The sequence below is a fragment of the Lutra lutra genome, chromosome 2, assembly GCF_902655055.1.
Source record: "Lutra lutra chromosome 2, mLutLut1.2, whole genome shotgun sequence".
Lineage (NCBI taxonomy): Eukaryota > Metazoa > Chordata > Mammalia > Carnivora > Mustelidae > Lutra > Lutra lutra.
Window position 1 is genome coordinate 19169992 of NC_062279.1, and position 23113 is coordinate 19193104.

A 23113-nucleotide genomic window follows, 5' to 3' on the forward strand; every position below is an offset into this window, starting at 1 on the left:
TAATGAGGTCTTTTTGTTTTTCCAAAGTACATGCATCATTTGCTGAGTTATCTTCCAGATTACTTAGGAATCTACTGCTATGGGAGGAGATGTGGGAAAAGAACATTTTTGATGCTATTATAAATCCACTCAATCATTGTATTGAACTACATAGATGAGCGGATACCTTTCTCTTTAAGGAGCTAATCGCTTGAAGAGGCATTATTCCTCATGTTGAAGATTACTCTCACAGCCCTCTTAGCGCAGTGGGCAGCGCGTCAGTCTCATAATCTGAAGGTCCTGAGTTCGAGCCTCAGAGAGGGCACAGCTATTTTGCTGTGCTATAAAAGGGTATTTGAAGAAAATAATAAAAACTTTAAGCAAAGGTGTTTAGAGGCCCCGTGTGGCCAGGCAGATGCAAGGATGCCCCCCCACAAAGGCATCTGTGGGTAAATGTCTAAATCCACACGTAGATCATTCAACCTCATTTGAAACAGAAGGGATGCAAGCCACCACCAAAAGGAAGTTGTCTGCTCTCCCAAGAACTAAAAAAAAAAAAAAGAATTTTGAACTTAAAAGAACAGCTCCAAATCTCAGGTCTGACACTACTTACCAGTGACCTGGAACAAAGTTTTTTCCTGTTTTGTTTAACTTTTAGAGACTCATCCTATGTTTGTAAGATGTGGATGGTAACACCTAAGTGGTTAGGTGTTATTAACAAGTAACTCTCAAGGTGGGCTGAACACACTAAATGATACTGATCTACTACAGTAAGTGTGAGATACTTCTCCCAGATTTTGGCAAGGAGTGAGTGGTCCAATAACTGATGTTCTCCATGTGAGGAGAGGGACGCAGAGAAGGGCACTGGTTTTTCCTTTAGAGAACGGTTACCTGCATTGCCCAGAGATGACAGGGTGTGGCACCGTTGTCCAGCAGCTGCCCGTCTCTTCAAAAACAGAATGACCTCGCAGACGCTGCAGGATCCCAGCAAAGCTCCTGACGCTGACACAGACATGCTGGGATCAGAACGTCGCACTGAGCACAAACACACATGAGCCCTCTCCAGGCAGTGTGCAGAGAGTCCCTCCACCACACGGTGTTTTCGACACCAGAACCAAGAAGGTGACGTCAGGAAGAAATAAACAAAACATTCAGGATTCTGAGAGGGGCAATTCTCTAAGCAGAGGGGCCCCAAACCTCCCACCTCACTTTTCTCCTCAGGGCTTCTCAGGGTTCGATTCCTGGTAATGTCCCTACACACGCCTAACCCTTCTTCTTGACTCGAACTATGTTTCTTTACGTCTGTCTGCTCACACCCTCACCTACACCTGAGTGCTTTCCGAAGGAACACTATTCTGTATTTAACACACACATTCACAAAGCATGGTCACTTTGAGTCTGACAATGGAAGAATGCATGTGACAGATAATCTTGATGTATGCATTTTAAGGAGGTAAAAATAGTGAGATAACTACCTATCTCATTTTTTTTTTAATAAAGTTTTGCCATAATGGTGATGTGTATTCTTTCCCCTTCTTCTTCTTTTTTTTTTTCTTTTGTGGTCGTATCATCATTAATTTCTGTCTGCAGAGTTCACCCAGTTCACATTTGACCACTTTCCCCTGACCTCACCATATGTTTTCTTCATTGTTTTTATAATTTCATTAGCTTTTCTAGAGTTTTGAAGCAAATGTGCTCTAAGAATGACTTCTTCTTCTTCTTTTTTAAAAGATTCATTTATTTGAGAGAGAGAGAGAGAACAAGTAGGGGAGCAGCAGAGGGAGAGGGAGAAGCAGCCTCCCCACTGAGCAGGGAGCCCGAAGTGGGGCTCAATCCCAAGACCCTTGGATCATGACCTGAGCAGAAAGCAGATGCTTAACCAGCTGAGCCATTCAGGTGCCCCTCTAAGAATGACTTCTAATGATAGAACTTGCAAGCTACAATTATCCTTAACTTTGAGATTAGGATGCTGTATATTCCATCGGAAGACACATAATGGAATATTATTCAGTTGTGACAAAGAAGGAAATGTTGCCATTTGCCACAACATGGATGGACCTTGAGGGCATAATGTTAAGTCAGACAGAGAAACACAAATACCATATGATATCACTTATATGTGGAATTTTAAAAAGGTAAACTTGGTAAAAACAAAGAGCAGAAAGGTAGTTAGCAGGTTTGGGGTTGGGGGAATCCAGGGGATATCATTTAAGGGTACAAGCTTGCAATTAATAGATAAATAATTGGGGCACCTGGGTGGCTCAGTGGGTTAAAACCTTTGCCTTCAGCTCAGGTCATGATCCCAGGGTCTTGGGATCAAGCCCCGCATCGGGCTCTCTGCTCAGCGGGAAGCCTGCTTCCTCCTCTCTCTCTCTGCCTGCCTCTCTGCCTACTTGTGATCTCTTTCTCTCTGTCAAATAAATAAATAAAATCTTAAATAAATAATTACTGGAGCGCTAATGCGTGGCCTGGGGATTACAGTGGTCAATTACTGTATCATAAACTTCAAAGTTGCTAAGACTCTAAATCTTAATTGTTCTCACCACAAAAAATAATTATGTGATGGACAGAGGTGTAGTTAATCACACTGCAATATACAAATGTATGAAGTCAACACGTTGTACACCTGACATTTACACAATGTTATATGTCGTTTATGTCCCAATTATAATAATAATATTAAGATGGAGAGAGAAAAGTGGGACACATGGGTGTTAGCCCCAGTCCGCTGACTTCAGGAACGGTCAATGATCTCATTGACTTGATTGAGCTGATTTTCTTCCCAATCTAGGTGGCCAAAACTGAGTACTACTGGGGAACTGCTCCAGCTGGGAGCATTAAAGCAACCCGTAATAGAGATGTTCCATGAGAATGTCGTAAGGAAACGGCAGGGTTGTGACCTAACCACGTACAGTTAGAAACGTCCTGGCAGTGTGAGCTGCGTCTGAGTTCCCACGGTCCCATTAACGCTTGCTGCAAATCAGGGTTCCCATTTCCAAAGTCTGGGCCATTTTTGCCTGGAATGTCGTCCTTTCAGGTATGGCACACTTGATACTATTTGCAGACGGAGCGACATTGTAGAATCTGAAAGCTTCTGACACCTTTCAGGGTCAAGCAGACACTCCTGGTGGATGCACATACCAGAAGACTGAAGTCAAGTTGTCCTTCTGCCTCAGCACACAAGCCAGAGACAATTCCCGGCAACCCAAGGCATAATGAATGTGACCCAGCTCTCCTCGTGTTAGGAAAAGAGAGAGAGAGAGAGAGATACAGAAAAGAAAAAGAAAAAGAACTGAAATCTGGGCCAGTTAATAATACAGTCCACCGGTTTGTGCCCTAGACCTTGAATCGGAGAGGGGTGGCCCTTTCCAAAAGATGATCTATGCCTAAGGGAAATGCCTAACCTTTCACCTGTTTGTCTTGTAAGGCTCTGTTACCTTGGAGTCACCTTTTTATACCAGCAGCAACACCCCAAATTAGTCTCTATTCACAAATTACCTCTGATGCAGCCTCCCTGGGAAAACTTAAAAGCCTATTTAGCCGAAGGAGTGCCTACTGCCAAAAGCTGGCTTGGGAGAAGGGCAGTAATTACATGGTGATAATATTTCGGATCTTGCAGGTATAACAAAGGCTCCTTTCTTTGTCTCAGGTGGGGACACGTTAACACGTTGTCTCTGTCTGGTAAGGGAGGAATGCAGCCATTGTGGGGATGTGAAAATGGGGAACTGGAGGGCCCGGGGGGGGGGGGGGGAGGAGGTCTGGAGGAGAGCCTGGTGCTGGGAGGGAGAGAGGTTTAATATTAATATTCATCACAGAAGGACCCTGTGGCATTTCAGCCTAAGATGTCTTAGAACAGGTGAGAGATGAAACAAGGCCGAGTTCTTTGTTAAATGGGTAGGGGTCGGGGAGGGCAGGGTTTGTGGGCAGAGAGGAAAGAAGAACGTAAAGAACTGCCTTTGGGACAGTTTATCTTTTTTTTTTTAAGATTTTATTTATTTATTGGACAGACAGAGATCACAAGTAGGCAGAGAGGCAGGGAGAGAGAGAGAGGAGGAAGCAGGCTCCCCGCTGAGCAGAGAGCCCCATGCGGGGCTCGATCCCAGGACCCTGGGATCATGACCCAAGCTGAAGGCAGAGGCTTTAACCCACTGAGCCACCCAGGCGCCCCGGGATGGGTTATCTTAACGAGTCTCACGCTGTCTGCTTGGCTGGAGATGTGAGGACGGCCAAGCTCTGAGACGAGCCTCGGGCCCGGGTCTCACAGTGCCGGCAAGAAGGCAAGTGGAGTTCCCAGGGACCAGCCTTTCCTCTTACCAGTTGTGGGGTCTCGGGAGCATTGGTACAGGCAGGAAGGGGAGCGGCCCAGGGCGGCAGCCCCCTACCCATGTGCACGGAGAGGGCGCTGCACTGCCCACCCTGTTGGCCCCGAGACAGGAGTGCCCGGCACTCAGATGTCTGCTTGAATGTGTACTTGGCTCATGATTCCAGTCGGTCCCAGGGTCGGTATGATGGATGCATCCTGTGAATCTAATACATAAGTAAATTCATGCCACTTACTTCAGCTAAAGCAATTTCATCTGTTCAGCCCACAAAAAGGATAAATGGAATGCTGGACTCAGGGCTGGGGGCCAGGGTTCCAAACATGTGGGAAGGAATGGGCCTGTGTTCCTCATTCGTCCTGTCTGAACGGGACAAAATCCATCCAAGATGGCCGAAGGCCAGATCAGTCAGCTTCTGTCCCCCCAACCCCTTTCTCCTCTGTCTCTGTCTCTCCCTCCCTCCTTTGCTTGCTCTCTCTGGGGAAATTTCGCTCTGGCTAGGACAAAGGGAACCTTGCAGGGCCAAGGGGCAAAGACCAGGTTTCTGCTTGCCACATTTGGGAGGATTCTCTGTGTTGGAGCCAGGAGTGTCAAGGGTATAGGGAGGAGAAATGAGGAGAGGAATTTAGCAAGAGCGACTTGTCTTAGTGAAGAAAAGTAAGGTTGACCTTGGCTAGGTATTGGATCCAGCCTGTTTACTTCTTAGGGAGCCACGGGAAGAAGTGGAGAAATTCCACCACACAAGGCCCAGGGACCAGGTGGGAAGGTCTCAGGGAAAGAACGAGACATAGTTTCTTATGTGTTCATTATTGTTGTTTTTCTCTGTTTATAAATATAACACTTACTTATTATAGAAAACTTAGAAAATACAGAAAAGCCTAAAGAAAAAAAAAAGGGAAAAAAAGAGCCTTAAGAAGAAGACTAAATCACTCATATACTAAAACTTAAGGATAAATACCACTAGCCTTTTAGAGAATGTTATTTTAATATAGTCTCATAGCCTACCCTTTTCTTTTAATAATTACTTCGTGGGCATCTCCCGAAGACATTGCAACATCTGCAAGAATTTGTTTTTAAATCAACCGATTCATATTTCATTGTGTGGATAAAACAAATGTTTTAAAATCATTTCCTAATGCTAGCACTTAGGTTTTTAATTTTTCCTATTATATAAGAAAAGCTCCAGTGAGCACTTGTGTGTGTGTGTGTGTGTGTGTGTGTGTAGTGTGGGCATATGGAATTATTTTCAATAAGTATGTTCTTAGGAGTAGAATTACTGAGTTAATTCTTGATGTTCCTCCAAATTCTGGCAGGCAGAAACTTTCTGGAGACTAGTTTTAGTGACGCGTTACACGTAGGGGGCTCCAACACCTCGGCTTTGCAACAGATGGCAACTGGTACACTGAAGGTCCTTTCTGGAGGCCAGCTGAGAGAGAGAGAGAGAGAGAGAGAGAGAGAGAGTTAGGGGGGAGAAGAGGGTGCAGCTGAACTGTAATATCCGCGTTTGAGGTGGTCCCTAGAGTGCCTCTGACCTCTGGCCTGCCTGGATATTGAAGGAGACCCCCAGCCAGCTGTGTTCTTCCTCAAGTACATGACCCACTGAGGCAGATGTGCTGGAAAGACCTAGGATTACTGGGGGCTGGGGAAGGTGGGGAGAGAGGAAGCTTTCTTCATTTTCTCAGACACACAGAGAGAGGATCTCACTAGTCCTGTGGAGACTACATAGGACCCCCGTTCCCCTTTCCCTCCCTGGGTTCCCCTGGGGACATCTGGAGGAACCCTCACAAGAATCTCCCACAGGCTTGGTGGAGAAAGACCATGTGAGCGTCAGGGAGGGGTCGGCCTGGGGTGCAGAGAGAGGACAGCAGGGGCAGAGCTCCCCAGCATTCACCCAGAACATCGGGGAGAGAGGGGCACCCTCCCCTGGGCTCCCCACTGGAAAGGCCTTGACCGTGGTGGGTCAGGTGAGGGTGATGCTTCGGGTTCACCAGCCTTCACTCCAAGCTCATTCAGCATCCTTCTGATTCATGTTAACATGTGAAGCTTCTGGGCTCCTGACAGGAATGGGAGCGTTTCTGTTACGGAAAGAAAGAACCTTCGGCACATATAAAAGGCTGACATTTCAGTGTGCGGACTTTCGAGCGAGGTGAGTCAGCCTCAGGGAATCCGTCCCAAGGGCACCGGTGCGGGGAGGGGCAGCCCCTGCACATGGTGAAGGCAGAGAGCTAGGGCCATCTGCCTGAGCCTCAGAAGCCCTGTGTCATATTCTCACCGGGACCTGCAAACCTCCTGGTGTCACTCTCTGTCCCACCTTCGTCGCAGCCATCAGCCCACGCAGCCAGCTGTCTCATAAGGCCCCACAGCGGCATTTGGTTACCTCCCCTTGGTTACTGAGAAGCAGCACGGCAGTTCTCGGACTCTTACTCCAACACTGGCAGGTCCACAGCCATACAGTCTTTGAGCAGGTGCAAGTTGTTTGTTTTTTCCTTCTCCTCCTCTAGCCTCCGAATGACTGAGAACCATTACTGATAACAGACTCGGGCACTCAACGTGGGACTGCCTTCTCCGGGCAACTGTGCTATCGCTCGCTGTCACGGGGTTCGCTGTACATCCTCCAGATTCATAGGTTGAAGTCCTGATCCCCAGCACCTATTTGGTAACCTTATTTGGAAATAGAGTCATTGTTGATGTCATCAGTTAAGAGGAGGTCACACTGGAGTAGGGTGGACCCCTGATCCCGTATGACTAGTGAACTTATAAAAAGGGTGCCGTGTGAGAAGATAGACACACATACACACAGAGAATACCCCATGAAGACTGGAGTTACGTTGCCACAAGCCAAGGAGCTACCAGAAGCCAAAAGAAAAGCCTGGAACGGATCCTTCCCTAGTGCCTTCAGAGGGAGCTTGGTCTTGTTGATAACCTTGATCTCTAATTCTAGCCTCCACAGAGCTGTGAAACAATACATTTTGCTTGTCTAAGGCCCTCAATGCATGGTCTTTGGTTAAGGCTGACTTACGACACTAATGCACTCGCCATCACTGAGGAACTCTAGCCTTCTGACCTCGGGAGAGCTCCTTGTCTTCCTTACGCTTCTGCTTTATACAGAAGGGCCAAGCAGGTCGTGCCTATTCTACAGATGGAGAGACTCTATCTCAGAGAGATGAGATGATTTATTTGAAATGGCTTTCTTGTGAATCTTTTTTTTTTTTTTTTTTTTTAAAGAAGCTGGGAAAAGTTAACTCTGGGAACATACTAATTGTCTGCCAACTGCCAACCTCACATCCCATGCTCCTAACCACCTTAAGCTTCTGGCATTTCGGATGCCCTGTTCTTGGAGATGGAGTACAAATGGGGAGCAAATCGGGGAGCCCTGAAGGGCAATACTGAGCCTGGTCTCACAAGAATGTTGAAGGACCCCTTTGTGGAAAATCTGCCAATAAAGAAGGGCGTGTATGTGGAAATATTTATTTTCATGCTCTACAATGCCAAAGAATGTTTTAAATTAAAAAAAAAAAAAAACAAAAGATTTTCACTCTGATTGTGGAACTTCCCGGGTTCCCAAATTCTTGGGCAAGTATCTGGATCAGACTCTCATTTTAAGTGCCCGGTCGTGAGGGGTTTAACATAGGAGACACTAACAATAAGCTGTGAGGTGTGGGGGGAGCCCTGGAGTCAAGAGGGAGTTTCAGCTCCCTCTCCCTGGGGGTACAACGACCTCAGACAAGATGCATTCACACACCCCGTGTCTCACCTCTAAATGGGACAACAAACCACAGCAAGTTCCAGAGGGTTCCAATGGAACAAGGTATATGGATGGCCGTGCTTTATAAAAGGCAAAGTCATGCTGCAGCACAAGCGGTTAGGTCTGAGGTGGTGAGAGAGGGCAGTTCAGATTTTGGAGGTGGCCCTGCCCCAGGGAACATCCTGGTGTCGCCAGCCGGAGTCACACAAAGAAGGGGCTGGCTGGCAGCTCCTCCCGGGAGCTCTGAGGTGGATTTCTGACTTGAAGAAGCAGACCATGGAAGGACTGGGGGAGACCCAAAGCTGAAGTTTTTTTGCAAACATGTTGTGTGTGTGTTCATTTTCTGGGGAGAGAACCCTGGGCTATAAGGGTAGGTGACCACTGATCATTCCTCCCAAAGGCTTCCTCCCTTCTTCTTTAGGAAGGGCACGTGGGGGATCTGGGTGGCTTGGTCAGTTAAGCCGTCTGCCTCTGGCTCAGGTCCTGATCCCAGGGTCCAGGGAGCCTGTCTCTCCCTCTGCCTGCCACTCCCCCTGCTGTGCTCTGTCTCTGTCTTTGTGTCTGTCTCTCTCTAATGGATGAATAAAATCTTAAAAAAAGGGAAGGAAGGGCTTGTGTGTGGTGGTGGGGAGCTCAGGTAGAGTGGTAGGGAGGAAGGCGCTGGGGCAACTTGAAAGACAAGCAAATAACAAACCATGAAGACCTATATTCTCAAGTCAAATCGAATTCATGCAAACCTGAATCAAAATTCCTCTTTCCAGCCTTGCCCACCTTACGGAACACCCCACCATGCTCTCCAGCAGGCTGCTGTGGGGGGATGGAGGAGGGAGAAAGGGGAGGTGCCATTTGCCCCTAAGGATTCCTTCCCCCCCACTCCCTCCCTCTGCCCCCTTACTCGAGCTGGTATTCTCTGCACACCCACAAGAGGCTCTGGTGTGAGAGCGGCAGTCTGAGGAACCGGCTGGCTCCACCCCGCCCCAGCCCCTTCCCCCAGGAAGATGTGGGAGAAAGAGCAGGAACACAAAGGGCCATCCTGCCAAGCTCCCATGCTCCTGAAAGGATGTGGGCTGGAGGTGGAGCGGGCAGTGGGAGGGAGGTGGGGTAGGAAGGTGAGAAGGTGGTGACTCACTCTCAAAGAATTGGGTTGTCTGATTTTATAAATTCTCAGGGGCTGGGAAAGCAAACGCAAATGACCTCAGATTTAGCTAATAGAGAACATTGATTTCCTTTATGTGGAGCAGCCAAATGCATTTCGCTTCTACTCAGATATTGCCAGCAAGTATTTTTCAGTTCTTAAACTAAAACCCCCACTTTTAGGTCACCTTTAAAATTTCCCAAGCTGTGCCCTTGGAGGAGCTGCATTCAGTGACCATGTCTCAATTCAGAAAGGAGGCTGAGGGGCGCCTGGGTGGCTCAGTGGATTGGACCTCTGCCTTTGGGTCATGATCTCAGGGTCCTGGGATCGAGCCCCGCATGGGGCTCTCTGCTCAGTGGGGAGCCTGCTTTCCCCTCCCCCTCTGCCTGCCTTTCTGCCTACTTGTGGATCTCTCTCTCTGTCAAATAAATAAATAAAACCTTAAAAAAAAAAAAAGAAGAAGGCTGACTGTTAATTACACAGCCAATATGCATTTCTTCCTTCCTTCTTTGGAGAAGAGAGAGAAAAAGACAACCATTCATTCTTCTTGAGCTGTTCGTTGTCTGGTGTTTATAGCACTACTGTACATATATGATCCCCGCTCTGGCAGTTGGCCCCGAGGCTGACCTGTCCGCCAACCATTCAGCAGAGCCAGATGCATTTATCAACAGCAGGAAAGCAGTAGCTTAATAATAGCAACAGACCGGGCAAGAAGAAAGTGTGTCCTTTTTTGTTAGCTTCTCTGGCTGCACGACATCATAATTATCATTTCATATGGCTTCTAAACTCCTTTAATCTGATTTCAGGGGACAGCGCAGAAAGCAATCGATGTTTTTATTGTCATATGCCTTCATGTGAAAATGGATCTAGAGTTTGTGACCTGACCATATCAAGGACTAAAGAACATTTTATTATCTAAACTGGTTATATTGCTGTATTTAGTTTCACAATAGGAGAATTTCAACATCCCTCCTGGGGGAGGCTGTCTAGGAAACACATCTCAGCAGTTGGAGAAATTCTCCTGCCCTGGGTGTTCCTGGCTTCCTGCTGTTTTTTCACTCCTGCTCCCCTCCACCCCTCATCCTAATGAATATTCAGCCTACATCCTTCAGCCAGGATTTTGAATAGGATGCTTCCTGTTTTCCTATTCGAGATTAACTGTTGTCCTGGGTAAAGGGATTGTTTGGTAGGATTTTGCAGCTGGGAATTCCTGTTTATTTTTTATTCTGACCCTGGTTCTGGGGATAACATAGATCTCAGAGTTTCAAATAAAGCCTTGTATATTCCAGTGCTTGTTAGGTCTGACTCTATGTTACAAATATGGATATATTTTAAACCTGCATACTTCTTCCATCTCACTGTGAGCAATTCAAAGGCAGGGATTAGGTTTTATTGATTTCTCTTTTCTGGTGCCCAACAGAGTGCCCAGAACAGAGCAGAAGCTCAATAAATTTTGTTGAATGGATGAATAGACATAGCGATTAGAAGTTCCAGAGACGGTCATAATCATCCATCTTTGTCCTTAGGCTAGAAAGGGATAAAGAAAGATGAAGATTCATGTGTACCTATTGTGTGTCCCTGTTGGCAAAGTAGTGATTACCTAGGCATGTTGTGCCTTGACCCACTGGGTCCTGGAATTGGGTTTTAATCTTCTGTCTTTTCCGACAGTGGATTTTCCCATTTACCTCTCAAGAGCTCAGTATCTTATACAGTTTTCCCTGGATCAAGGCTGTGGTTCCTCTTTTGCCGCGTGTGTCAGAAGTCCGCCACTCAGGGTGGTTCGCCAACCTTTGGTGGTTGTTACCTGGGGAGACTCGAGGTGTTCCAGGAGAATTAGTTCATAGGCTAGTGATGGTTTTGCCCCTTTACAGAGAATTATGAACACCAGTGTTTGGAAGTGTAATTCTTCCAGAGCTGTTTATAAATATGTCGAGATTTGCCATTAAAAGCATGTGGAGTTTTGATCTGTGACTTGAGCTTCTTGGGATTTGCTGTGAGGAAACCTCAGGGAATGCTTTCACAATTAAAAGGAGATCCAGGTGTTTCTTTCCTCAAGAACTTATGGATGATGTTTTCTATTTACCATCTGGGAGAAGAGATAGAAACACCTTGCTTTTCTTTCATACTCATGTTTAAATTACAAATATGATTTCATGAATCCTTTAAACCCGTCCTGGGAAAGCGCAGATTCACTTATCATTGATTGAAACTTTTCAATAGCTTCTTCTTGCCCTAGGGATAAAGTCACCCGCAGCCACCTCTGCCTGCATTCTCCACGCCTCTTCTCAGTCACGAACCTCCAGCTTCACCCCAAGATCGAAGCTTCTAGTCTCGCGCATGCTCTTGCCTTCAGCCTCTTGTGTCATCGTTCCTTCCACCGGGAATACTTCTGCACCGAACTGGGTTGGCTCCCCTTGCTATTTGCTTTCTCGCAGAGGGACCTACAGAGAGAAATTAAAAGCCCACAGGGCATTCATTTTCAAAGAGTGATCACAATTTTTTAGTTATTTTAGATGTAAGTAAGAAATGTCTGAGCTCCACGCTGTCCTCTTTGTAATACTCCATGTCCTTCTATTTATGAATTTGAATTGATGTCCTGTCAAAAGTTGCTGCCAAAACTGTATTTCAGAGGAGCCAGGAAGAGCTTGTCAGACCTCTTGACGTGTAGTTTGGATGGTTTTGTTTTGTCAGATTACTTTGGCTGTCTAAGGAAAAAGTAAATCACACCTCAATCCTTGACTTCTTCCTCTGGATATTTTCACATATTATTAGTAGTCTGACCATCATTCAAATTCCATTATTAAGAACATCTGAAGATGATCTGACTTTTCTGATCGTACTAGAACATTCTTTTATTTAATACTACTTAGTATAGTCCTATGAGGAGGCTTAGAAGCTCTTGGGTTATATAAGATGCTTTGTGATACCGTTAGTTTAATCATGTTAGGTATTCATTGTTCTTAGTAATATGCTGAGCAGCAGCAGGGTCTAGAGAGAAGACGCTGAAGGAGACCCTGACAGTTGTGTTATATTAATTAACGTCTCTGTGGTTCGGTTGCCTTGTCTCTGCCATGGAAATGACAACAGTACCTACCTTGTGGGATTGCTATGGGGGTTAAATAAAGTAACGCATATAAAGAGTTTAGCATTATATACAGCACAAGGTAAGGTCTCCAAAAGAGCTACTGTGAGAGTGTTGACTACACAGACTCCATCTTTGGCCCTCCATCTTGTTCCTGCCCACGCAATGACCTCCCTCAGGGCTACGTGTTCTGGCTCCATGGAGGTAAGCATATGCCCTGCCTGGAATACGGGAAGGCTTGTTCTGATCTTCCCTAAAGTGGTGCCCAGAAGGGCTCACTTTAAGTTAGTAGTAGAAATGACTGATACACAGACAGCGCCACTTTAGATAACTACCCTGTGACCTCATCACTATGCCCCTCGCTCCATAAAAGCTGTGGCTTGAGGTCCTGGTGGGGCAGAGAGAATCAGTTGCCATAGATCTTCTGTCCACCTGAGGGTGACACCGAATAAAACTCTGTTAACAGTGTAGAGTGGCTCGCTTTGTTTTTCCATCTCCAAGTGCCTTTTCAGTTGGGAACATACGTTACTGACCCTCTTCTACCTTCCAACAGCTACCTATTTTATTATAATATATGCACTAGCAAGTGCCCCTTTACATTTCCTGATGAGGGAAGTTAGCCATTTCCTTTCTCAAACTGACCACCTGCAGATGCCATTAAAGCTAGAGTAGTTTCAGACTTAGATCTCGTTTTCCTTTCCTGTGATGCTAGGAAGCTGACCTAAACTCTCTCAGGTCACTTGAGTCCCACAAGCAACTGGGGGGTAAGAATAAGCCTCCTCGTTGTGATGCCCCTGCTGTCCCGTAGCTCCCTGTGGTAAAAGATGGTCTCTGCCACTTGCCTTCATCATGGCATCTTTGTTCTGTTCTCTCATCACTATGTGGTTGGCCGGCTCTCTCCCACACTGGGCCCTGAAACGATTCGTCTAATGGCCCCAGGCCAGCGATGTCTTGCTCGTAGTTACTCAATAAAAGTTCATTGTGAGGGGCATGCTGCATGCAAATAAACCTTTTCAAAGTGAATAGATGAGAAAATAAATGCCTTATTTAAATGCCAATTTACTTTTCTTTATTTTAATGTTTTAGTGAAAAAGTCAGAGAGGAATTGACCACAGTTTTCTTAACTCACTAATCAACCAATAAATCCCTCAGGATCTGAAGAGGCATCCGGCTCCTGTATCAAGGGACAGCTTAAGTCCTATGATCGTTATTTTATTGATGAATTATTGGCTAGCAAATGTATCAGCCTGGTGTTCAATATAGGCCTACTACATGGAATTATACAAAGGAAGGTATTTTTGAAGATTTATTTATGTATTTGAGAGAGAGAGAGGGAGAGTGTGTGTGCACGTGTGCATGGGGGAGGGGCAGAGGGAGAGAATCTCAAGCAGACTCCACACTGAGCACAGAGCCTGAGTTGGGGCTTGATCCCACAACCCTGAGATCATGACCTGAGCCAAAATCAAGAGCGGGATGCTCAACCGACTGACCCACCCAGACACCCCAAAGGAAAGATGTTTTTTTTTGTTTTTTTTTTTTTTAAAGATTTTATTTATTTGACAGAGAGAGATCACAAGTAGACGGAGAGGCAGGCAGAGAGAGAGAGAGAGAGGGAAGCAGGCTCCCTGCTGAGCAGAGGGCCCGATGCGGGCCTCCATCCCAGCACCCTGAGATCATGACCTGAGCCGAAGGCGGCGGCTTAACCCACTGAGCCACCCGGGCGCCCCAATGTTTTTAAAGTTCTATTAGGATTTCACAATTAGATTTTATTGAACATCTTCAGTTTTCATTGATTAGAGGTATAGTAGACACATCTTTAAATACTCTCTTGCAGGTGGAGAGAAGAAGCACTCACTGATACATGTGGGTTCTTCTTCAAGAACACATATCCTGTTAAAAAAATAAAATAAAATAAGACCAGTACCATTTTTCTTTTTTCCCACTTGCCTATCAAAAATGGCTTCTGATTTTGAATAGACAACTGTTTGAAGCCCTTCTCAGGCCCAAGTTTGAAGCCTGCACACCTGCTTTTCATCTGCTGTCTCCTACCAGATAGTGGTATCCCAGAGGGACATTGCTACAGGAGTAAGGGATTCTGATTCTCCTTTGTTAATAACTGTTTTGTGAAGAGAATCAAGAAGAAGCAAATTGGTTAGCTATTCACTCCATAGCAGCCTAACTCTTACAGTCCTGGGTCTCAATTTCCTACCTCTCTGTTGAACTTGCAGTTCTCCAGATAAGGCTTAAGCACCCTTAGACCTGTACTATTTTTTCATCTACCTGTAGGAAAAGCTGGGGGAGGTCTCAAGGGTTTGCAATACCCTGAGAAGAAGGGGATTCTACTCCTTGAAAATTCCATTCTGCTTAGAACTATTAAAATTCATCCCATAGAAATACTTGACTTAGATACATTGTCTATTTAGATGGTAAATTTGTGGGTATTATGATTTATAATACGATAGCTGCTTCCTGTGCTAAATTCTGGGTGTGTTTAGTCATCCTGGAAACCATTATAATCAAGTTAATAGGAAGGAGATCCCTGAACTCTGTGTACCTGGCAGTTCCTGAAAACAGCCCAGAGCTGGTGACTGGATGACCTCCAGGTAAGATCCCTGCAAATGGGAGGGGTGCAACCCCCTCTGCAATGGCCTCTGCCTCCTTTTTCACTTACTTAAATAAATTCAAGTCACTTCCTTAGAACCATGTCTTTTTTTTTAAATGATTTTATTTATTTATTTGAGAGAGAGAGAGAGAGAGAGAGAGCATGAGAGGAGAGAGAGATCAGCGGGAGAAGCAGACTCCCCGCCGAGCAGGGAGTCCAATGTGGGACTTGATCCCAGGACTCCAGGATCATGACCTGAGCCGAAGGCAGTTGCTTAACCAACTGAGCCACCCAGAACCATGTCTTTTTAAGATAGATCATTGGGTGATGGACATTGGGGAGGGTATGTGCTATGGGGAGTGCTGTGAAATGTGTAAGCCTGATGAGCACAGGCATGGGGCAAATAATACATGATATGTTAATAAGATTAATTTTAAAAAGATAGATCATTGAAAAATATTTTTATTAAAGTGCATTTAGAGGCAGAATATTTGTGTAAGTGCTTAACTTAGAGTTAGTGCATTCTGATAATTTGAGGAGAATCTGTAGTATTTAAACAGAAGACTGGAGCTGACTTACAACAAGATCACTTCTTTAGAAACTGTTACAGTATGTCTGGTTTTGTTTACTGCAGATAGCAAATGACTAATAAAAATAGTTGACATGAGTGGAATTTTCACAATTAACCATTGGTAAAATGAGGATTGGAAGACCTTTCTGCCATGTGGGGTTGGCATGATGGTTCAATGGAGATAATTTGTGTAAAGAACTTTGAAGAGTGCCTGGCATTCAGATAGTTCTTTAAAATGTTAGGTAGTGTGGTTTCATCACTAATAAATGAACTTGAGTCTAGGATGAATGCTAGATAGATTCTGTAGTCAATATAAACTCAGGTCTCAAGAAGTTACGATGGTCCGCTCTACTCTAGTGTTTGACAGAATCTACAGAAACACTTGTCTTCCACCCTTTTCTCTCCTAGACCTTTAATTTAAGGAAGCCACTTGGTTTAAAGATCTAACAGCGACCTGTCAGCAAGACCTAAAGTCAAGATTTTCCATCATTATGGAAGCAAGTGTCTATGGGCCATTTTTATTCTCAAAAAGATCAGGTGTTTGTAGCTATTTAAGAATATGCATTGAAGCTTAGAGGATTACTAGGAGAGAAGCAAAGATTGTAAAAAACCATGTTGCTGGTAAAATGGCATGAAAATACAAAACATATATACATTAGAAAAACGGAAAAAGTCTAGAATGTCTGCATTAGGGAACTTTGGGAACCTGGGGAAACCTGACCAGTGGTTTCAGAAGAAGAAGCCAGGCCGTACCTTGTATAGCCTTGACCTGTGTCCCCGGCTTGCCTTTTCTCCCTCCAGCCTGCAGGCAACGGGGCCTTTGCTTTAATTCTACAGTTTCAGCTCAATCATTAGCCCTTCCTGTGACCCTCACCGCTGACCCAGATGTGATCACCCCTCCTTCGTGCCCCCACAAATGTCTGTTAGCACGCACAGCACTGCTGTCCTTGAATAAAGTCAAACCTCCTTATTGTTTCCTTCATGGTACAGACTCTGTTATTCATCTTTATATTCCTGTGTTTAAAACAGTGTTTTGTATTTAGCAGGTGCTCAAAAAATGTTTTAAGTGAAGGAATAAAATAAAACTAAAATTAAAGGGTTGTAGTATAAATGCCTGACAACTGTGATTGCCACAGGGTCCATTTCCAAGGCACCCAGCTGTAGGCCACTAATAGCAAAACATCCAGATAACTAACCAGGTCACCCCAACCCCTCAGCCTCCATGAAACCCCCCTGTTATAAAGCCCTGGGTAACCTGCATAAATGATCACTTGAGTGACCCCCACATCTCCATAATTCCTGCTCTTATGCTTTAAATTTGCAAATAAAGAGTGAACCCTAGAAACTCTAAGCACCTCACCCTTGACCCTAATAAAGGCAGAACCCCAGTCTGTGTTCTCGTCTACCTGTGACCTTGTTGTATGGCCCTTGGGCGTGCCATCCACCCTCCAGGGGCTGTGTGTAATAAATCTTGTTCTTCAAAGTTCCCTGACGGTTTTTCTCAGGTGTGTCTGTGATCATGATAAGAACCACAAGAGCCACTCCAGCCACGACATTGGCTCTGGTAGGAAATGTCTGTTGGTGCTGCTATACTACAGGTAATATGGGGCCCTAGGAGTGTCTCAGGCCTTCCGAGCTGACGGCATTGCTAGCAATAGGCTGAGACCCACACAACAATGGTATACAATGTTATCTTGCCACCTGATATAAATTAGGTACTCAATAAAAGGTAGTTTGATTACGATGATAAAAAATAAATGATGTCATGTCATGCATGACATTTCTCAACTAGTATCTGAAATACTACTTTATTATAGGTTTTTTTAAAAAAATTTGTTTATTTGACAGACAGAGATCACAAGTAGGCAGAGAGGCAGGCAGAGAGAGGGAAGGAAGCAGGCTCCCCGCTGAGCAGAGGGCCCGATGCGGGGCTCGATCCCAGGACCCTGAGATCATGACCTGAGCCCAAGGCAGAGGCTTAACCCACTGAGCCACCCAGGCACCCCTGAAATAATACTTTAGATGGAAAAGTTTTAGACCATATTTCTAAAAAGTTATTAGACAATGAAAGCCTAAATATATAGTTGAATTCCTCTTATATGTTAAACTTTTCAGAATATGCTCCTGAACATATTTCTTTTACAAAACAAATTTTATTTTTCCTGTTAGGAAACTATTGGGTGTTAATTGTCCTAACTTTTAAAAAAATTATAGTAACTTTTAAAATACAGAAAAAAAAAATCATGCCTAGCTCCATCATCTAGAGACAACCATTTCAAGGTATAAATATTGCTTCAGTCTTTCTCTATGCAAGGATCTTTTCTTTTTAACATAATTTGATTCATTCTTTAATTCATTTCATAAATATTTATAAAGTGCTTACTGCGTGTCAGGACTGTGCTTGCATTGTGAATACTATGATTATACAGAAAATACGATTTTACATCCAGTTTTTGAGTTAATAGAATAACAGACATTTGTCAATATTATTAAAAACCCTTTGTCAATATGATTATGCCTTATTTAATCAGCACCCTCCTGCTGAACATTTGGATCCTTTTCAATACTATAATACTGTAATGCAGTTTTAAATGTTTAGGGTGTTTTGTTTAGGAAAGATTCCAAGCAAGGATTTATGGGGAGGAAACCTATGAACAGTTTATGACTTTTGATACATTTACCAACTTGCTTGCCAAAATGTATGACAAATTAATTGAATGGAGAATTCATTAATATATATAACTGTAGAAAAACATGTAGAAATACACAGAAAATGTTTTCTATATTTTTATTCTATAAAATATAGAAAAATGGAGTGGGAAAAAAATAAACTTCATAATTAAGGCTTGAGCATAAAACAGTGAAGAGGTGGTGATCAACCCAACTTAGTTTTTCAAATACTTGAAATTTATTTGGAGTGGCTGGTTTGTCTGGAGGCTGGGAACATGCTCAGAGGGATAGGGGAGAGTCTGGCCCAGGCGCCTTGTTCCTAATCCAGTGTCTCCTAAAAGCACAGAACCTGGGTAATTTAAGCAAGATGGCTCTTTGGTATGCCTAGCAGTGCCTAAAACCACAACAACGAGAGGACAAATATAGCCAGTTGTATGCACACGAGAGTTTCATGTAACCGGTGAAATCAAGATTTTTTTTTTAAGGCTTAGGATTTCTTTCATGTTCAATATGCTTATTTATTTTTAGATAGGAGGAACTCCAGGCAGAAGCAAGCAGTGTAATAGCATCTTGTATTGTCTTGTCTTGAAGGAAATTAGCCAGGAATTTGATTCATTTTTAGCCATGACATTCCAGGAAGCCTTTAAGCTGACTACAGGGTACTCATATTTTCTGAAAATAATTTTGGCCAAAAGAGACAAAGACCTCTGAGGCAGGAGATGCAAACATTGCATACATGGTTCAGTTTCATTACATTCTCGGCACTCTGCAACCCACCCCCACCCCACTCCGCCCGCCATCTGATACATGATACACACATTAAGGAAATCAAGGCCGATTGCAGAGATATTTCAAGATTTTCCTTACAACTGACACGTGTATAAACCTCAGAAATTTCCTATAAGTAAGAAAGAGTATTTACCTGTCTAGCCCTTTCCCAAGGCATGTTCCTTCAAGCTGAACTTTTTTCCATACAATTACCATTATTTTATTGGTAAAAACATTTCAGATCTAAACTCTCAACAGCTTTCAGGTTTATAAGAAGCATTGTTAGCTACAGCCATCACTTTGTACGTTAGAGCTCCAGAAGTCATTCATCTTCAATCTGAAAGTTTTAGCCTTTGACCAAAGCTCTCAATTTCCCCTATCCCCAGTCCCTGGCCACCACCATTATTCTCCATGTCTATAGAGTTTGGCTTTTTAAATTTTTCTTTATTCTTTTTTTTTTAAGTTTGTATTTAAATTCCAGTTAGTTAACATACAGTGTAATATTAGTTTCGGGTGTACAATATAGTGATTCAACACTTCCATATGTCACCCTGTGCTCATCACAGCAAGTGCCCTCCTTCATCCCCAACACCTATTTCACTCATCCCCCCACCCACCTCTGGTAACCATCAATTTATAGTCGATAGATATTTAAGAGTCTGTTTCTTGGTTTCTCTTTTTCTCCCCTTTGCTCTTTGTTTTATTTCTTCAATTCCACATATGAGTGAAATCACACAGTATTTGTCTTTCTCTGACTGACTTATTTCGCTTAGCATAATACTCTCTAGCTCCATCCATGTCATCGCAAATGGCAAGATTTCATTCTTTTTATGGCTGAGTAATACTCCTTTGTAAATATAAGCCACATCTTCTTCATCCATTCATCAGTCAATAGACAATTGGGCTGTTTCCATAATTTGGTTATTGTACATAATGTAAAGCCGAACATTTAGCTAACTCTTATAAATACAAAGATTTGTCATCTCTTCACTGGTTACAAGTGTTATACACATGAGGCCCTGATTTCAGTCCTTGTATGACACAGTTATTTCATTCTGTTTAACTAGACTACCTTATCCTCCACTGAACTGGTGTGTGTGAGGAGAGTGAGAGGTAGAAGGAGAACTTGGAAAGGAAGAAGTGTGGAGGTAGAAGCTTCTGTTATTGGGCCACTAGCATGTGCCATTCATTTTATAAGCAGGACCAGACAAAAGAGCGATAGTAGATCACTCACTACAAATTCATCACCAGCATGGGAGAAACGAGCTGCATTAACAGTGGAGCAGTGATATTTTTGCATATGAAGGACAGCTCATTGCAAATTATATTATATAAAAGCACTATCTACAAATAAAGACAGGATCATTAACCATTATCAGTCTACATACCTTATTTCTTAACTAGCTCATTCACTCGTTCAATATTTATGAAAGGCCCATTGTGTGCCAAAGTTCATACATGAAAGATTAATTCCTCTTATCTAAGAGAGGATTATATGACACAACCTTTAGCAAATCATAAAACTGACCTAAACCCTGATAGATCACCTGATCTAGGAGTGACTTGGGAAAGTCAATATATGGGTCTTTTGTTCTGGGAGCAGCTACATTGGTATACTAGCAATCTATAAGGTAATTGTTTTCCTGAGAATAGATAAGGCCAACTAAAATGAGAAAGAGTGAAAAGAAAAGAGGGCTGGATATGGGAACTATGAGAACCTAACATTAAAAGGATGTTGGAGGAGAAGTCATTGAAGATGGTTGTAGCAGGAATGATGGAGACATAACCATTTTTTCTCTTTAAAATTTTAAAAAAGATTTTACTTATTTATTTATTTACTTACTTTATTTATTTGAGAGAGAAAGTGAGCTAGAGACACAGAGAGAGAGAGTGCCACAAGTTGGGGGAGGAGCAGAGGGAGAGGGACAAGCAGACTCCCCACTGGGCAGGAAACCCAACTCCAGGCTCAATCCCTGGACTCTGGGATCATGACTGGAGCCAAAGGCAGATGCTTAACTGACTGAGCCACCCAGGTGCCCCAGGCAGCTTGAGCAAAACAGAGATTCGTCTTTCTCTGTCTCCGGAAATCAGTGCAGCTCTTCTACTATCTGAAGGAAATTTTTCTCCTCCTGTAGAACTTTGGTTCAAATGGGGATATCTGACACATTAGTTCCCAAAGCACGATGGAGGCAAGGCTACTGTATTTTCATATGACACTTCTAATCTCAAAGGCAGCTTCTCTCATCCTCTCCCTCCATCTACAGCAATAGACATGGTGGGTGATGTTCACTAGGGCCATGTGGATAAAATGCAACCATAAGTACACAGAATGAAAGAAATGGTAAAACCTGCCTAACATGTTAAACTCTATCATATACATAAAGAAAAAAATTTCTTTTTAAAATAAATTAAGTTTATCTTTTCTGTAATAAGAACAAAGCATGCTCATAACAAAATTCAGGCAAATTTCAGGATTTCAAAGACAAAGATGACATTCCAAATACATACTTAGCCCTTTCTTTCTCCCAAGTTCTCAGTGAAATGATGAAACAATGTAATTGTAAATATTCTATAGGTTACTGAAAACTAGAGAAGGGACTCACCATGGAAACATTCTCCATGGGTTTTTTGCCTTTCTGTACAGTTTCTGAGCAGAGGCACTGGCTGAATTTGTCCTGGAATATCTTTTCCAGGCTGTTTGTATAGCAAACAGTTTTGAAAGATAGAGATATGTCCCTCTACAGGACAAAGAGGAGGCATGTTTACTGCCTATTATAAAAGATTTCGATTCCCTAAACTCAGGGTTCCTCTTTTGTAACTCAATCTACTGCATGTGAAGGAGATACCTGGCTCTCTTCGTGTCACTCTGGATTTTGAGTTTTAGAGAACAAAAGCAAGAAAATGCTAATGTTCTAGCATTACAGGTATTGCTATAATAAAGTTCTCGGTCTCCGATCCTTGAGTCTCATGTCTTCTGCAACATCCCTAAAACTGTGATGGGTTAATTTGTTAGTTTGCAAAGAGAACAAAATTTCAGACGCTCTACAGTTATTGACAAGATGAGATGCCACAGAGACATGACTTTCTAGAAGAGGATGAGGGCCTCCAGGATTACTGAATGGGATTTGAGGGAAGTCCCTGAGAATCAATAGTTAGCATACTGGCTGCTTTTTTTTTTTTTTTAAACCAGTGCCTATTTCCAGCTTTTAGTTTATTTAGTAGTTTCTGCTGTGATTCTTGAGTGGAACTCATAGTTATTTTCAATATTTTTAAATAATAAAAGCATTAAGATTATATCTTCCCTCAAACCCAAACAGAAGCATCTGTTCCACTGGGAATGGCCATGAAAGTGCCCACAGCTGGCCCAACAGGGAGGAGGAAAGGGAAATGGTTGGGGTTTAATAGCTAGAGGTTGCCTGAGAAGTGGTAGCCCTACACTCTGCTGGCTGATGGGGGAGTACCCCAGAAAAGTTTAAAGGATTCCAGACAGAAGGGTCCAATGCTTAGCTTACTGGGAATTAGCTGGGAGCTCTAGAAGACTCAGAGAGAAGTTCCACATGTATAGGTGTGTGATGGCCGGACAGTGGTTGGAGGTGTGGTGAAGAGGTGGCTGGGCCCTAGAATAGCCCTTCGGCATGCACTGTAGCAGATAAGCGCCCCCTGTCTGCCAGGATGTGGTTGAGCACGGATGTCCCGGAGAATGTGGAGGAGATGGAACTCGGGAGCAGAAACTGTGGGAATGTGGGAGAATGGACATAAGCAGCACGTGTCAGTGTCAGGCACGATGATGCCCAGGACCAGGCACACCCATCTACTCTGCAGCGGGAGCCGAAGTGCCAGACAGTGGAAAGCCAGATCCCTTCTGGACAAGAGAGAAGAAGAGGAGGGAGGACACTCTTTAATATTCAATTACCTGAGCTGAGATCTTGAATTGGCCCTCCTCTAAAACCGAAGTGACAGAGATCTGAGTTGAAATGGCTAATAAGCTCAATTAGGTTCTGTGGCAGACAAAGAAGAGATAAAGTTGCACATGGAAACACCTGAAGGATAAGTTTTAAACCTGTTCTATCTTAAACATAGTCTGAATCCTGTCTCCTCCTGCCTATTTTGGGACAGTATTTTTGCCTCCTTTCTCTCTGGTGCAGCTAATCTCTGTTTGCTAGCTACTCTGGGTTAGTCACGTTTCTGCGATTCATTACCCTGCTCACCAAGAACAATCCTTTCCTTGACCTCTCCTGCCCC

At 43.7% G+C, this 23113-nt stretch overlaps 1 non-coding gene across 1 annotated transcript; it reads left to right on the forward strand.

Annotated features, from left to right (window-relative positions):
- The first annotated feature begins 231 nt into the window (after window positions 1-231).
- On the forward strand, window positions 232-304 carry TRNAM-CAU (transfer RNA methionine (anticodon CAU)). The gene has a single exon. It is a non-coding gene; the product is annotated as a tRNA-Met (tRNA).
- The last annotated feature ends 22809 nt before the right edge of the window (window positions 305-23113 follow it).